General features: G+C 34.1%; 1 protein-coding gene across 2 annotated transcripts in view; it reads right to left on the minus strand.

Annotated features, from left to right (window-relative positions):
- PCDH15 (protocadherin related 15) overlaps positions 1-16,498 on the minus strand; it is a 1,777,335-nt gene that overhangs the window by 965,896 nt on the left and 794,941 nt on the right. The window contains exon 1 of one of the 2 annotated variants that reach the window (XM_058436254.1): positions 358-664. The exons of the other annotated variant lie outside the window; for it this stretch is intronic. The gene's annotated coding sequence lies outside the window, so the exon portion shown is untranslated. Of the gene's footprint in view, positions 1-357; positions 665-16,498 lie in introns of those variants that run through there. 2 annotated transcript variants of the gene reach the window in all.

The following is a 16,498-nucleotide window of genomic DNA, read 5'->3' on the forward strand; positions in this document are numbered from 1 at the left end:
TTTTTCTCTATTTTGTCAGGTTGAAGGAAGTAGAAAAAGTGGTTGAGGACTAAAAATTCTTTTAAATAACAAACCAGAGTTATAATTCAAAAGCTTGTGTCTTTGTAAAGATTACATTGTCATCCAAACAAAATTACAATACCAGATAGTAATCAGGAAGAATAAAAGGGCAGGCAGTTGTGTTCACTCTTCCAGCAAATAATCACTTGCAATCATTACTACTCTATTTCAACAAGCATGACAGAAAGTAGCATCATGACAGAGATCATTGTACTGAAAAAACATCTTAACTTTCTCTGTGGTTCACTGCTGCCTTAAATTTGAAAAAAATAAGAGAAGGGCGGGGGAAGAACTTACTTGAGGTTTACAGTTTCATCTTTAGTCCATGTAAGATTATGCAGCAAGTTTTCTTGCCAAAGCTGCCTCTTGCACATCCCTTTAAAAAGAACCAGTGCTCATAATCTAGTTCCAAGACGATTAATTCACATGTTCCACCTCTTGTTTCTGTGAGGCATTGATATCCACTCTCATATCATCAAGAAAATGTTACTAGGAAAATATTTAAAAAAGCAAAACGGTTCAACACGTTAACTCAGAAAGCATACCATCATTCTCCACGTTCTGAGATGTATGCCACCTTCCTTAGTTACCACAAGCAACTAACTCTAAGCTGCTAGCAGGAATCTGTCTGCCCTCTATCTGTCGCTATTAGCTCAGCACGTTGATTTCACTGGCACTGAAGCAACAGCAATTAGCTATCTTGCTTCTCGCAGCACATACAGGAGACAGCTGAGTGCGCTAAACCACACACTGACTGGTGAGCTCTTTGCACCAATTAGTAGCAGGTGCTACAGCCCAAAAGACAAATTGATGTCCACTGATCATCGGTACTGGCTGCTTGATTGTACTGTGTGCGTCAGCCTGTCTGATTCTCTGTTGTTTTGTGTGTTTGTTTTTACTGTTTTACTTCATCAGTACTAAGAAGTTTAGGAGCTTACATTCAATAACAATATCGTTGACAAGATAAAATAATCTCTTAAGCTTATTTTGTCATTCTCTCTCTCTCTCTCTCTCCCTCTCTCTCTCATTAAATCTATCCTCTTATAGCAAGCCCTCTGCATCTTTGGGGCATAAAAACAAAACAAAAAACAACTTCACAACTTCACACATTCTATAGGAGCCAAAAGTACTCTTTAGATTTTTGCAAACACGTGTGACTGGTACTATATAAGGGTATCATGAAGAAATATACTATAAAAAACATTATAGCATATTTCTTAAACATTGTAATACATGAAATCTCCAAAACAAAGTTTTACAGATGGACAGGTAAACTAGTAAAATACAATTATGTCACATAAATCAGAGAAACATTTCTTAAGGAATCTATCTTGCATAGTATTTATTCAATTCCATATTAAATTTCACCCATGTATTCACCTGAGCATAGAGAAGGAAGGATCTAGAAACAAACAATTTAAGAACATATTTTAGTAGTGATTGTGACAGAGCAAATAGACTGAGGCTGGTTGAAAATGACAGGTGAAGAGTATCACCGACAAAAATCCCCCCGAACACGTTTTCTTAATGAACCATGCGGATTATTTACTAGGATGATACATTAACTCTATTTAAGAAGAAAAAGAACACCATGCCTCCCGATATGTTGCCGTATTTATACACAAGCATTTGCAGAAAATAACATCTCATTTAAAACAAAATGGACTTATCTTGCAGGCTCGGTTTTCCAGAGGGAGGGAAAACTCTTTAAGAATATGGAAATAATCTGAGGCAAGCCAAATGTGTTATACATTTTAAGCATTAACACGTGTAGAAGTAAATCAGATAATTATAGATGAACCCCTTGAGCCTCAAGTGGAACCTATTTGTTTTTATTTTATGTACCACTGAAACAAACTAAATTACTTGCTTCCTTAAAACCACAGATCAGTGGGAGTCAATGAGGACTTGTAATAAGTGAATACTTTATACAGTTTTTAAAATTGATATTTTTAGATGTTAAAATTGATGTGTTAATAAAGATAACTTTATTGATACATGTTTAAACAATGTGCATATTTTGTGTGAGAAGATTTTTTTGTTCATTTCACTAAATGTCTCACGTGTGGAACAATCCATATATTGATATTTGTTGAATAGAGCAGCTGGTATTTTAAGATTTTTTCAATAACCATAAGAATTACTAAGTGTAGTTATTTTTCTAATGACAATTCAGCCTCATTCGTGGTAATGTTCAATGATAACTCTGATGACACCTCAGAAATATAGCTAGAAAACAGAAAATTTTATCCCTTCCTCAACTTCTCAGAGCAATTAAATTATTATTAATTGAACGCTTGTCAATGACAACAGCTGATTTTCATTTTCAAAAGTAAATTACAATATCTAGTTTTCAGAAAAATATATTTAATGAAATGTGAAAATGCAATATTTACTTCAGGATGAATAAAGGTTAAGTTTTAACCAGTTTGAAAACACAGTAAGCAAAATGGAGTCACTGTAATATTTACTACTAGAGATGATATTTTCTTTGAAAAAAGTGTTGCATAATATTCTGTCCCCTCCCCTGCATTGTAAAGTCCACTTGAATCCTACCCTAAATATGACATTTAACTTCCTTTTTTCTCTTAAAATATATCATGAACATTCACTTCTATAAACACATATAGCTTTAAATTATCATCGATGTTTCATTGCATGTATATGTGTGTATTTTCTTTCACAAAATATCTATTTTTTGACAGATAATTTCTAATTTTAATATGTTTGTAGAATCCTGGTTGAAGATGCTTAACTTTCTGAACTTCCATTTTACCAAGGTCTTGGGTTAAGGTGGCTGGGGAGGAGTGGGCTGAAGTGCCATGTAACCAAATGACAAAAGCTTGTGAGCCTTTGTGCTCTGGCTTAGGGGTGCGTCTGAGGAAGAGGCACCTTTTTTTTCTTTCCACAAAGGCAACACCATGCTATCCACTATTCATTTGTCTAAAGATGCTGTCTCTAAAATTCACAGAGATGCATGTGGACTAGACACACTGCTTATGCAGAGTGCTCTGTTATATGAGAGAGGAAATGTAAACTGTCTACCACCAAGTCTGATACACGAGAGTTGCTCTTTAAATCATAGCTGTCAATCATATAGATACATGAAATTAGGTTTAGTTTACTTTAAGATGGAAAGAGATTGTATTAAGTGCTTTAGAAAGATTTTGAACATTGAAAACATTAACATTTAAAACATTTAAACATTGATGATTAGAATCTTATTAAAAAATTTTAAAAGTCACATAATACAGTTTAAAAATGAATCATTAAATCTATCAACTATAGAAAAATGGATATATAAATTTCATTACATAACTTTAATGATAGTTATATAGCTCTTTAAGTACTAATTATGAAACATATTAAAAAGTGGCAATAAATAAAATAAGCTGTCAATTTTTTTTTTTTTTTTTTTTTTTTTTTTTTTTTTTTTTGAGACGGAGTCTCACTCTTTCGTCCAGGCCGGAGTGCAGCGACGCTATCTCGGCTCACTACAAGCTCCGCCTCCCGGGTTCATACCATTCTCCTGCCTCAGCCTCCCAAGTAGCTGGGACTACAGGTGCCCACCACCACGCCCAGCTAATTTTTTGCATTTTTAGTAGAGACGGGGTTTCACCGTGTTAGCCAGGATGGTCTTGATTTCCTGACCTCGTGATCCTCCTGCCTCGGCCTCCCAAAGTGCTGGGATTACAGGCGTGAGCCACCGCGCCCGGCCAGCTGTCAAAATTTTAAAGTTGAAGACAAATAGTATACATTCCCTGTTAATAACTGCATTCAAACATGTCCATATTCATAAATACTGGCAATGCCATGATGAATATAAAGTGATGATTATTGTAGAGACCATGCTGAATCTTTCTCTTACGTCTGTTTTCATGGATTCTTATTTCTTAAATTCCTTTTTAGCACCATCTTCTTGTCATTCACCTCCCCTTCCAAAAATAAAAAAAATTGAATATGTTTAACAGATTTTTGCTTGTTCATGTTGGTGCGCAAATATATATTCTGTGTTTTATTCTAAATCTTCATCTAATTGTATCAGAATTTTGTGAGTATTTTTCATAAAAAAGTATTTTTTACATTCCACAAAGCAATGATATAGAAACACATAATGCTCTAATGTATGCCAAAAATTAGCTACATCCTACACACAGCTGTGAAGATTACCATAAACATTTGTATTCATGCCAGTTCATCTGTGCACTGGTATTTAATGAACAATAAAAAGCAAATATCTAGTCAAAGATACAAACTTTCTTTTCCTGTATTTAATTTTTTTGGAATCTTGACTTGTTTTAATAGTAGGTATATATATATATATACAGTGTTTACTACAGTGCAAAGCTAGTTCTCTCACCAGCAAGAGAATTAAAATACTGTTTATGCCATTGACTTACTCTGGCAAATGTATATATTAACTAAATATAATATTTTTTATAGGCATTTGACTCCAGTGTTTTGGTAGGGAACATTTCAAAGTATCAGGTTAAATATAGCAAATCCATACTAGCTCATATATTATTCTCAAATATATGTCTTTGAGAAAGCATGGCATAAGAGGATTTTGTCTATCCTTCCAAGATGAGGGCTGAGTCCTTGAGTCAATAGGAACTGCAAAGTAGAGAGAGAGAGAAGGCATTTTTTTTTAACCCAGATTAAAGCTTTACTGAATGAAAGCTTCTGCAGTATTATCAAAATAGCCTTGCTCATTACAAGCAGTATCTCACCAAGTTGCCTGGGATCAAGTCATTCTAGACTTACTATTGTCAGCAGTCATTTAAAGTTGAGATTCAAAGCTGTTAGGTATAATCACAATAAGACCTTAACCAGGGATTCGGCAACTGGAGAGTCATCTGTATTTAAACCAATAAGTCTTTGTCATGATTTCATGTTGTATAGCTTTATTTTTTATTCTGACACGCTTTTATTGTCAGAATTCAAGGTAGACATAGTTAATTTAGTTTCTTGCCAGCAATATCTACTTTCACTTTTTTTTAACCCTAGCACTTACCTGTTTTATAGTGACAATTTGAGGGATAAGGAACAGTATAATCTTTATTTAATACTTGTCTCTGCTGAGTTTCCAACAGGCAGACTATTATTTGAGAAAAGCAATTTGGGATATAATACAGTAGCTTAAGGGCAATGCTCCACGAAATAACTAATTTCATAAAATTATAGTTGTATAATAAATATACAATGTGATTTAGTAAAATATGTAAAGATGTTGAACTGTTCACATCATCTTTTAAAATATAATTCTTAAAGAGTATTAAATTTAGAGCAAGAAATTTATTTCTATGCATTTCTGTTGGGCTTTCAAATAGGGACTATTTTTATGCTTGAGTGAGATTAGGTATTATAAAGTCAAATTATTTGAATATTTCATATAATCTAAAATTATTTGAAACCTGGAAAATAAAACTAAAGAGAAGTGCAGATAATATTTGTAAAATACTTTTTTAAATTTAACATATTTATTATTTAAAGCTATTTCATACTTTCCTTAGGGGATACTTCTGGTATTTTCCTAAGGAGAAAAATTTAGACTTTACAAAATAGTTTAATTGGTTTAAACAGAAAAAAAAAATTACATACGCTACCTCTTCACAATTCCAGTTCTTATATGCTGGATATGTTAGTATTGTATTGTTGTTTAACAAATTATCCCAATTTTAGTAGCTTGAAGCAACACACATTTATTATCTCAAACAGTGTGAGTCAGAGGTCCAGATTAGGGTCTCACAGGCTCTAATCAAGGTGTTGGCTGGTCTGAGTTCTCTTCTTGAGGCTCAGCTGGGGAAGAATTCAGGTTGTTTCGAAAAAAAATCATTTGGTTATGACTATATGACTGAAGGCCCTGGCTTGAATTTTTTTTTTTTTTTTTTTTTTTTTTCTGAGACAGAGTCTTGCTCTGTCACCCAGGCTGGAGCACAGTGGCATGATCTCGGCTTATTGCAACCTTTGCCTCCCGGGTTCGAGCAATTCTCCCGCCTCAGCCTCCCATGTAGCTGGGATTACAGGCACCCGCCACTACACCTGGCTAATTGTTTTGTATTTTTAGTACAGATGAGGTTTCACCATGTTGGCCAGGAAGGTCTCGAACTCCTCACCTAGTGATCCGCCCGCCTTGGCCTCCCAGAATTCTGGGATTACAGGTCTGAGCCGCTGCTCCTGGCCTGAGCCACCACGCCAGGCTTAATGACTCTTGGCTGAAGCTTACTTCAGGCATTAGCAGCTCCTCTTAGTTCCTTCTGCCACATGACCTCTTCATAAGCAGTTTAAAACATGGCTGTTTGCTTTTTCAAGGCCACCAGGAGAAGCTATGTATACTAGCAAGATAAAATCTTACATCTGTATTGCAACATAATCGCAGGATTGATATCCTATCACCTTTGCCTTAGTCTACTGGTTATAAGCAAGTTATGATTTCCTCCTGCACTCAGAGGGAAAGGATTCATACAAGACATAATGCTACTGGCCCGGATAAAGGGACCATCTTAGAATTCTGTCTGCTCTGCTGAATTATTTCCTAAAGTATTTAGCATATTCAGTTAGACAGCAAATTATATCTAAATGTGTACAAATAGTAATTTAGTAAAGTTGTTGAAGATTCTGAACAATTAAACATACTTTCAATAGGTTTAAAAATCTTATAGAACATTTTATATGTAAAATTATACATAATTGTATCAGAGAAAAAAGAATAATATGAGCCCCATCAAACTACAAGCACTTTGATCACTTAGTTGACATATTTGGAACTGGAATAGTTGTGAAAAATATTTCCAAAAATAAACCAAAAGAAGTATTAAAAGAATCTCAGTATAACCTTAAGTTACATGCAGCAGAGGTACAACACATACTGTAGGATAGTGGCTACTATACGTTGTACTTTTTATATAACTTGCTAGGAACTCGGGAACCTTTGTTTTCTCTTTAGTGAGTAAAATAAAAGGTCAAGCAAGCCTTATGTTGTCTGTCTTTAATAGAAAATTCCAGAGAAGATTACCAAGCTAGCCTCTTAGATTTCTTGAGTCTAAAACTATTACTACATACAAGGTTTACTTATTTATATATAAGTATATAATATATTGATAATATTTATATATAAATATGGATAAGGTATGCATATACTTATATGTTAGTATAAAAATTAACATGTAAACAAAAACAAAGCTATTTAATAGGTAATGACTCGATTATTTTGATCATGTAAAGCTTTTATTGTTAGGCTTTAAATTATAGAACGAGTATAGATTTAAAATTATCTTCATCACTTTTCTACATTGACAGCTTATGCAAAAATTATCAGCATAATATTTCGCTGAAATGGCCTCAGTCATTTCTAATTACAACATTAAAATTTTAAAATTTATATAAATTTTATAGTTCTTTGGCATTCCCAGTTTCAACAAATATTAGCCAAGCACCTTCTATACCAGACACAACATTAGATGCATTTATCTAAATATTATCTTTAGATAAAATGAGACAAATCACCAATGTTTGCTGTAACCAGGACTGATATTATATTACTTTTTATATTTATACTGGTTTCTCTTTAACTCAGTAATCACCATTTTGGACCACTTCAAGGAACAAATTTTGAAGCAAATTTTTAAAATAATTTATTCTGTCTGTCATTCTTCATCTTTTGCATTCTCCTCCAAAAGCAGCCTTAGACAAGGGTGTTGAGGGAAAACTGACATTTATGCAAAATCAGAGAGCACATGAGTTAGACATTCCCCAAACAAGCCCACCCAGAGAGGGAATACAGAGTCTGAGTTACTGCTGAGCCCAGCAAGCTCCTTCTTTGCATGGCAGAGCAGATTGAAATCAGCGAAGAGGTGTTGACTAGATGCAGTCATTTTATTCACTTGCACTCTATCAAGTAAGTCAATAACCCAGGCAGTCTCATCTTTTAGCTCCTACTGCCACCTTTTAGAGCCACCACCAAAACCCGGATCCTAAAGAATAATGGACAGCTGATTTATTTCTTGGCAATTATTCAGCTAGTTCCAAAATGTATAAAATTTTCTTCCTTCAAATCCATGTTCTGCTGGAGTGAATGAATTTGTAACAGCTTTGTAGCTTCATTTAAAGGAGTTTCATAATTTCCATAGCAACAGATAACCATGTCACATATTTTGGAACAAGGTCAAGTTCTACTCCAGACTCAAAATGATATGACAGGATAATTCTGCAGTTAATGGAAACAGGTAGAAATATGGAAGCAGGGATACTTTCCAAGACACATTATATCTTTAACTAAACTCAAGTTCATTTTTAGGCTGATTTAGCTCTAGAGAGAATTTAAGCGGCTGGGAAAAGAAAAAAAAAAAAAAAAAACACAGATTGTATTAAGATGCTACCCTAATGCTGACAACCTGAGAAACAATATTTTTTGTCCTGATCTTGACAATAAAATCTGACCTGTGTGGCCATAGTAAGAGAGTATAAATTACACGGAGGGATACTCTTTGCAAATTTTTAAGGTACGAATATTATTTGTAAATTACTTAATCATAGGGTATCTTGCTCTAACATGTTAGGAAATCTGTTGCATTCTAAAATTGCCATTGATTTGTACAATCTTAATCCAGCCCTTAGATTGTATCAACTTTCTCTGTTAGTAATATCTTCCTAGATTTTGGGTTTGCTTAAATTTATAGATTAAATAAAGGAAATATAAAACTCAATCTATTAGGATCACTGATTTCCTCTGTAATTCCTACACAATTCTGACAGTATCAATGAAACTTAGTTATGGGGAAGCTCAAAAAAGATATTCTGGCAAAAAATGAAACTGTTTAAATGCTTCAATATTTAGCATTTTTATGTTAAATGCCAACATAGTAAGAAATTACAAGTTTGGCAAATATATTTCAATATAAATATAATGAGAATCCAGTCTCCTGTATAGAGGAATGCTTATTACACACTGTGTATACATTGTATTATTATCTCCTTTTCAGAAATCTCATCTTGTCTCAATCCGTAGAACATTATCTGAAATGCTGCATATTTATTTATTCAATATTGAGTGCCAGCAATGTGCCAGGCAAGGTTGTAGGGATTGGTAACACAATAATAAGACAGGCATGAACAAAGCATGTAAAAGGGCGATATTTCTCAGAATAAATCTGGATCATTGAAACAGACAAAGAACAAAAAAAAACTTTGTTGGACAAGGAAGTTGACTATATTATCAGTTTGCTCAAGCCAGAATTTTCCCACTTTAATACTTTTGAGTAATTGGAACAAATACAGATAATTTTTCAGTCACCTTTGCTATTAGAATGTGCTACGCTAGCCATTAGTAGTTTTAAGACTTGAAAGTACATTTTAGGGGAAACAACTTAAATATTCAGAGGAGATACTTCTCTCAGTTTCGATTTGGTCAAACATTTAATATATTTTCTTCTGAAAAGCGATACTTTTGTTCAATGTTTCTCAATGTGTGCTTTTAAATAGCCTCAAGATGCTCCCCCCAAAAATGAATACTCAGGATACTGTAGTCAATTTTCAAAAATAAATAATAAACAGAGTACTGGATTATCTTCATCGTCACCCTTGGGGCCTCTTAGGATAAGTGGGTCTGTGTGCAATATTCAGGCATAATAAGTTTTGGATGCTCATTCTTATCTCAGACATATTGCTTTTATTATTGTTTATTTTTCACCTCATATACCAAAGAACAATTCCACCTACCATTACAGCTTGCTATGTGACCTGGAATTCTCCTTATTACAGCAGTAGGATGCATGGAATATCCTGGCCTGGACTTCTATTAGACTTCTATTAAGGAGTGAGTGCCTCTTGCAATATTATGTCTTCCTGGCTTGCCTACTAATGTACCAAATATGGATATTGCACATCTTTCTAGACATAACATCAACAAATTGGGGAAAAAAAACAGATTTCATGATTCATATAATAAAATATGTCGCAAGAAATAATATACTTTAATACCTTGATGGTGCCCCAAATCTTTTGCATTGATTCTAACATTTTTGCTCTGTATTTCATTCTAAAACAAGTGTCAGCCCCTAGAGTGTACAATGAATGTGTTCTGCTAAACTCTATTAACAAAGGACCGTATTTGAAAATATGATGAGAGCTAATTTTATTTTTCTACTGATAGAAAAAAATAATTGCAATAAAAAAACTAAAATTTAAATTTCCAACTTAGCTGAATTCTGAATCAAATATGTTTTCCTTTTCAAAACACAGGCTAATTTTTGAGAAATTAGGTTTGATTAAAGTAAGCTATGGATGATCTTCTACCTTAAGAATTCTTTTAAACATAAGGGTAATATAAAAATACTATTATTCTTAATAATACTATGGCTTTGGAGAATAAATCAACAAGGAGTAGAAGAGCAAAAAGTATCTGTAGAAATTCATAAGTGCAGTAATCCATTATGCATCTACAGTTGTAAGTTTGAAGACTACAACATTTTTACTCATAGTTATTTCATATTTTTAACGAGTTTCAAAAATACATTGGGACTACTCAATATTACGTATATATATGTACATATATATATGACAAGTGCAATGTCATCTTCACAACATAAACAAATGTGAACATTTTCTTTAATGATTTGCTTCTAATAGCATGTTCACATAAGCAAATAAAATATTTTTCCTGAGAAAAATTTATGGAGTATAAAAAACACATATAGATTCTCCAGGGCCCAAGCACTGATGCGGTGTTTGATATAGTTAACTTCATGAAAAATTCTAGTTTTGAGATCTTTGAACTGTGCCATTCTCTTTTAACTTTTGTTAGGCTGTAAATTTTTATGAAACAGTACAACCAGTGCTAATTCAGTTATAGCTAAATTATTTTATTTTATTTTTATTTTTTGAGATGTATTTGTGCTCTGTCGCCAGACTGGAGTACAGTCGCAAGATCTTGGCTCACTGCAACCTCTGCCTCCCGAGTACAAGTGATTCCCCTGCCTCAGCCTCCTGAGTAGCTGGGACTACGGCCATGCACCACCGTGCCCCGCAATTTTTTTGTATTTTAGTAGAGACGGGGTTTCACTATGTTGGCCAGGATGGTCTCTATCTCCTGACCTTATGATCCACCCACCTCGGCCTCCCAAAGTGCTGGGATTACAGGCGTGAGTCACCGCGCCTGGCCAGTTATAGCTAAATAATTATATTTGTATAATCTATTTGTGCTCTTAGAATCATCTCAGTAAATGTAACTAAACTGAATAATTATGAGTTTAACAACATGAATGCAATCAGTTATTCTCTAAATGGCAGTTTTCAAACTCTTCTAAAGTTTATTTTTCATTTTTTAAAACTTCATCTTAAATCCTGTCTCTCATTTATAAATGTACATCAATAAATTATAATTTCTAAGAAAGCTTAACTATAAATCCTTCTCCAAAGAATAAGTGGGTCTCCATAATTCTTAATTAATCCACATATTAAGCTAAGTAATAAAGTAACATAAATGATGAAAATATGAGAATATCAGTTATAAAACATTTTTATAAAACAATACCAAGTATCAAGAAGAATAAGTTTCTATTTCAGATATTCAAAAACTCTCCCAATACCAGCTTAAAAAAACAAAAAGTAAACAAACACAAAATTGTAGGTTCCTTCCAACTGCCACCTTCTTCTTCCCTTTTTTTTTTTTTTTTTTTTTGAGACAGTCTCGCTTTGTCACTCAGGCTGGAGTGCAATGGCAGGATCTCAGCTCATTGCAACCTCTGCCTCCTGGGTTCAAGCGATTCTCCTGCCTCAGCCTCCCAAGTAGCTGGGCCACCACACCCAGCTAATTTTTTGTTTGTTTGTTTGTTTTGTTTTTTGAGAAGGAGTTTCGCTCTGACGCCAGGCTGGAGTGCAGTGGCGCGATCTCAGCTCACTGCAACTTCCACCTCCCGGGTTCAAGTGATTCTCCTGCCTCAGCCTCCCAAGTAGCTGGGACTACAGGGTCCTGCCACCATGCCCAGGTAATTTTTATATTTTTAGTAGAGACAGGGTTTCGCCATGTTGGCCAGGATGGTCTCGATCTCTTGACCTCATGATCTGCCCGCCTCGGCCTCCCAAAGTGCTGGGATAACAGGTGTGAGCCACCACACCCAGTCTTTTTTTAATATTATTATTTTTAGTAGAGATGGATTTTCACCATATTGGCCAGGTTGGTCTCGAACTCCTAACCTCCGGTGTTCCACCCATCTCAGCCTCCCAAAGTGCTTCCTCTCTTTAAAGAGCAAACTCTTAGATATCAAACTTCTTTCAAGAAGACTATCCTCACCTTGCACTTACTGTTTCGACACTTAAGTGTGGATTCTAACACCTACCTAAAACATTTCACTGATTGTCACAGACGCTTCAATTTCCAGTCTTCCCTTTCTTTGCTTTTGCCTTTTCAAAAGTTTTCAGAACCTCCAACAACCTAGAGTTTATTTTCCTGGATTGCCAAACACCATGCTCCCCTGTTTTCTCTTATGCCTGTGGCTCTTCCTTCTTAGTCTTTTAGTGGTTACCCTTTTCTATCTTTTCTCAAATTTTTAAAACATTTAGATTTTGTCCTAGGCACTTTTCTCAATACATTCAACTAGTCTTTCTCCCTAGACTTTTATGCACTCAGATAATTGAGGTTTCCCATGGAGCAGATGATGCCCAAGTTTTCACCTCCAGTGTAGATCTCCGTTCTCACATACCATCTGCTTAGTAGATGTCTCCATGTGGTTATACCAGAAACTCAAAACAAATTTGCAATTCCCTTGCAACCTTCCACTGTTCACTACAGTGTACTTGTGGTCTAGCATTCTCCCTCTCTGCAAGATACCCCCATCAATGCAGTTGCTGGAGTCAAAAATCTGAGAGCAGCTCTTTTTTTGTGTGTCCAGCGGGGTGGGGGATCACCTTCATTCCTAATATTCTCTTATCTCTTTTCCAATCAAACGCATACCAATACAGTTAATCATACCTTATAAACATTTCTCAGCTCTATTCCTTATTTATTCTCCATCCTCTGTGTACCACAATCATTGTTCTTCAAGACTACAGCAATCATCTCTTAACCCTTCTTTTCTACTACTGTCTCCCTTCAATCTATTCTGCATGTCATTATCAGAATGACATGTGAAAAAGATTTCTGATTAAGTCACATCTCCTTTAGAATCCACTATTGTTTTCTGAAATTTGTTTAATGTCCACAGATCTTTACATAATTTCAATATCTAGTTTTATCTGGCCTCATACTTCTTTTCAAAATTTATTTTATTCCACTCTCCTCTTGTCTACCTACAGTTTAGTGATTCTGAACACTATTTAATTAATAAAGCATGTCACAATCACTCCAGACTTATGTCCTGTTCATATGCTAATATTTCTGCTGAAAAAAATGATTTTCATTCCCAGTCTACCTCCCACACATATATTATGCCAGCCAATTCATAGACGTTCCTAAAATCTCAAATATCATAAGCTCCTGAAAAATTAAACTTCATATTATAAGCAAATTTATGTGTCACCATAACATTGTGTAATTTGTCCTTTATTCCTCCATTTGTTTTACAATGTTGATCTTCTTAACAGGACCATACAGTTAATGACATCAGAGACTAGGTTTCCCTTGCACTATATTCCAGAATCTGGCATAATGACTGGCACAGAGCAAATAATGGATACATATATGTTTATTTAAATTCATTTTTAAAATAGTTTCATTTGTTAAGAAAGTACAGAAATGACAACACAGAAAAAAAATTAAACGTGTATCTAACAGGTAAAAATTAAGAAAAAAGTATGGCAAAAATATTTGTGTATGATTTCTATTTAGTCTTTATAATAACCCTTCAATGTGGTCATTATAACGCATTTTACAGTACAGAAAGCTGAGTTCAGAGAAGCTAAATATCTTGCAATTCCTTGTAGCTAATAAATAAATGACAAGTCCTTATTGTAACATAAAGGGTCTTTTCTGATCTGGTCAACACTTTCTTCATCAGAATAAGGTCTTTCTGTTGTTCCATTTATATTCTATATATCAGCTATAAGACATGATTACAGTCCCCCATTAACCCATTAATGCCTGAGGTTGCAATTTTTTGAATTTTTGCAATCAGACCTTTGTGTTGACCTTGAGCAGTAGGATATAAATAATTCCTTCATGCTTAGCGTTCCAATCATGGAACACTAGGCATAAATGGCCAAATATGTTTGTGCTTCTGAGTCTTTCCTCTTGTTTCCATCTGATGTGAGGCTATTTTATTTCTTGACTTTCATACCACCTCCCAGACATTGGAAATCTTGTTTATTCCTTTGAATCTAATAGTTTTCAGTTAAATAGTTAACATTGTGATAGTGTCTTTGTCACCCAATTCTAGTCAAATGCCCCCTTCTGCACCAGGAGCAACAATGATCACCTTTATTCTAACATACCTCACTACAGTTGACCCTTGGACAATAAGGGTTTGGACTGTGCAGGTCCACTTATATATGGAGTTTTGTTCAATAAATATATTGTTTTTTTTTAATATTTGTGACAAGTTGAAAAAACTCACAAACTGTGTCACCTAAAATATTGAAAAAATTAAGAAAAAACTATGGCACGAATACATAAAATATATGTAGCTACTAGTCTATTTTATTATTTACTACCATGAAATGTACATGTATCTATTATAAAAACTTAAAATGTATCAAAATTTGGGCACACAAAGACCATACATGGCACCATTCACAGTTAAGAAAAATGTAAATAAATGTAAAAATGTAGTATTGTAATGCATAACATTTACTGCATTATATACTGTTCTACAGAGTAATAATTTTATAGCCATAATAATTTCATAAAGAGTAATAATTTCATAGCCACCTCCTGTTGCTATTGCGGTGAGCTCAAGTGTTGTGAGTATCCTCTTAAAACACAATGTGAGGTGGATCGTCTCTGCATCAGCAGTTCATCTCTCCAGTAAATTGCATATCACAGTAAAAAGTAATCTCTTCAGGTTCTCATGTATTTTGGTCATGTTTAATGCAATACCCAAACCGTGAATAACATCATGGGACCCATGTAAAGTGGCACTAGTGATGCTGAAAGTACTTCCAGGCAACAAAGTCATGCCATTACAAGAAAAAGTGGAATTGCTTAATATGTACCATATAGATTGAGGTCTGCAGCTGAGGTGGACCATCATTTCAGACAGATGATTCATCTTGCAAACAGATGATGAACACAGGACCCTACTCTAAATGTATTTTTTCTCCCTTATTATTTTCTTAATAACATTTTCTTTTCCCTAGCTTGCTTTATTAGAAAAATACACTCTATAATACATATAACATGCAAAGTATGTATGTTAATCGACTGTTATTTTATCAGAATGTCTTCTGATCAACAGTAGGCTATTAGTAATTAAGTTTTGGGAAAGTCAAAAGTTATATGCAGATTTTTGACGGTGTAGGTGTTGGCACCTCTAACCCCTGTGTTGTTAAGAGTCAACCGTACATTGCAAATATTTACATGTCTCCTCCATAAATTATAAGCTCCTAGAGATCAGATACTATGTAATTCTCAACATTATATTCCAGGTACCTATGAAAGTGCCTGACATATTGGAGATGTTTACTATATATTTATGTAGTATTAAATAAATGGATGCAAGAGCCAGGGTTTAAGCTCAGATCTGTCTCTTAAGAAGCTCATGACTTTTCAGTATATGCAGAAAATTGGTAATGGATATAACTAAAATCTAATAGATTATTTGAGAGTCTACAAATGCTGAGTGAGGAAGGAAGACACAATCACAAAGTTAGAAGCATTTCAAGGCACTTTACTAGTTATTTAGGAAACGACTATTTCATAGCACAAGAAAGCTAACTTAAATCACAATGTCAAACCAAACATGCTTGTTGCCATGATGCCTTTTCCAAAGGAAAATGAGAAACTAAGATATTTTTCATGCCCTTTGATTCGTGTGGGCAGAAAAGTAAAGGGGGGGGTATTTCAACACAATAATCTGTTCATTTTCAGAAGAATAAACAAAAGCCAAAGGAATTCACTTTTATTAGTTCCAAAATAATGTTAAATAAATTTGAATGTTTCACAATGGAGTAGACTTTGGCAGCCTATATTTCATTCTGTCTTGAATCATAATTAATTGCTTATGGGCCTAAATACCTCAGAGGGCGGTATTAGGGAAGGGACAATGTTTAATTCTTCTTTATATCCTCCTTGATCTTAGCATAAAGCTTAGTACTTAGTAACTACCCTAAAGTTTGGAGTATTAAAATCCATAATTCACATCTCATCTTTTTTTTCTCTCCTCTGTCTATCTAGCCATGTAGTTTAGATTATTTTTGTTTAAACTACCCATTTATCACAATTCATTGATTAATATATAGTTTAGAATTTTCATGTGACAAGTGTTTGTTTAGATTTAAAAATTTTTAA

Source organism: Hylobates moloch, unplaced genomic scaffold, assembly GCF_009828535.3.
Source record: "Hylobates moloch isolate HMO894 unplaced genomic scaffold, HMol_V3 SCAFFOLD_3, whole genome shotgun sequence".
In the NCBI taxonomy this organism is placed as follows: Eukaryota; Metazoa; Chordata; class Mammalia; order Primates; family Hylobatidae; genus Hylobates; species Hylobates moloch.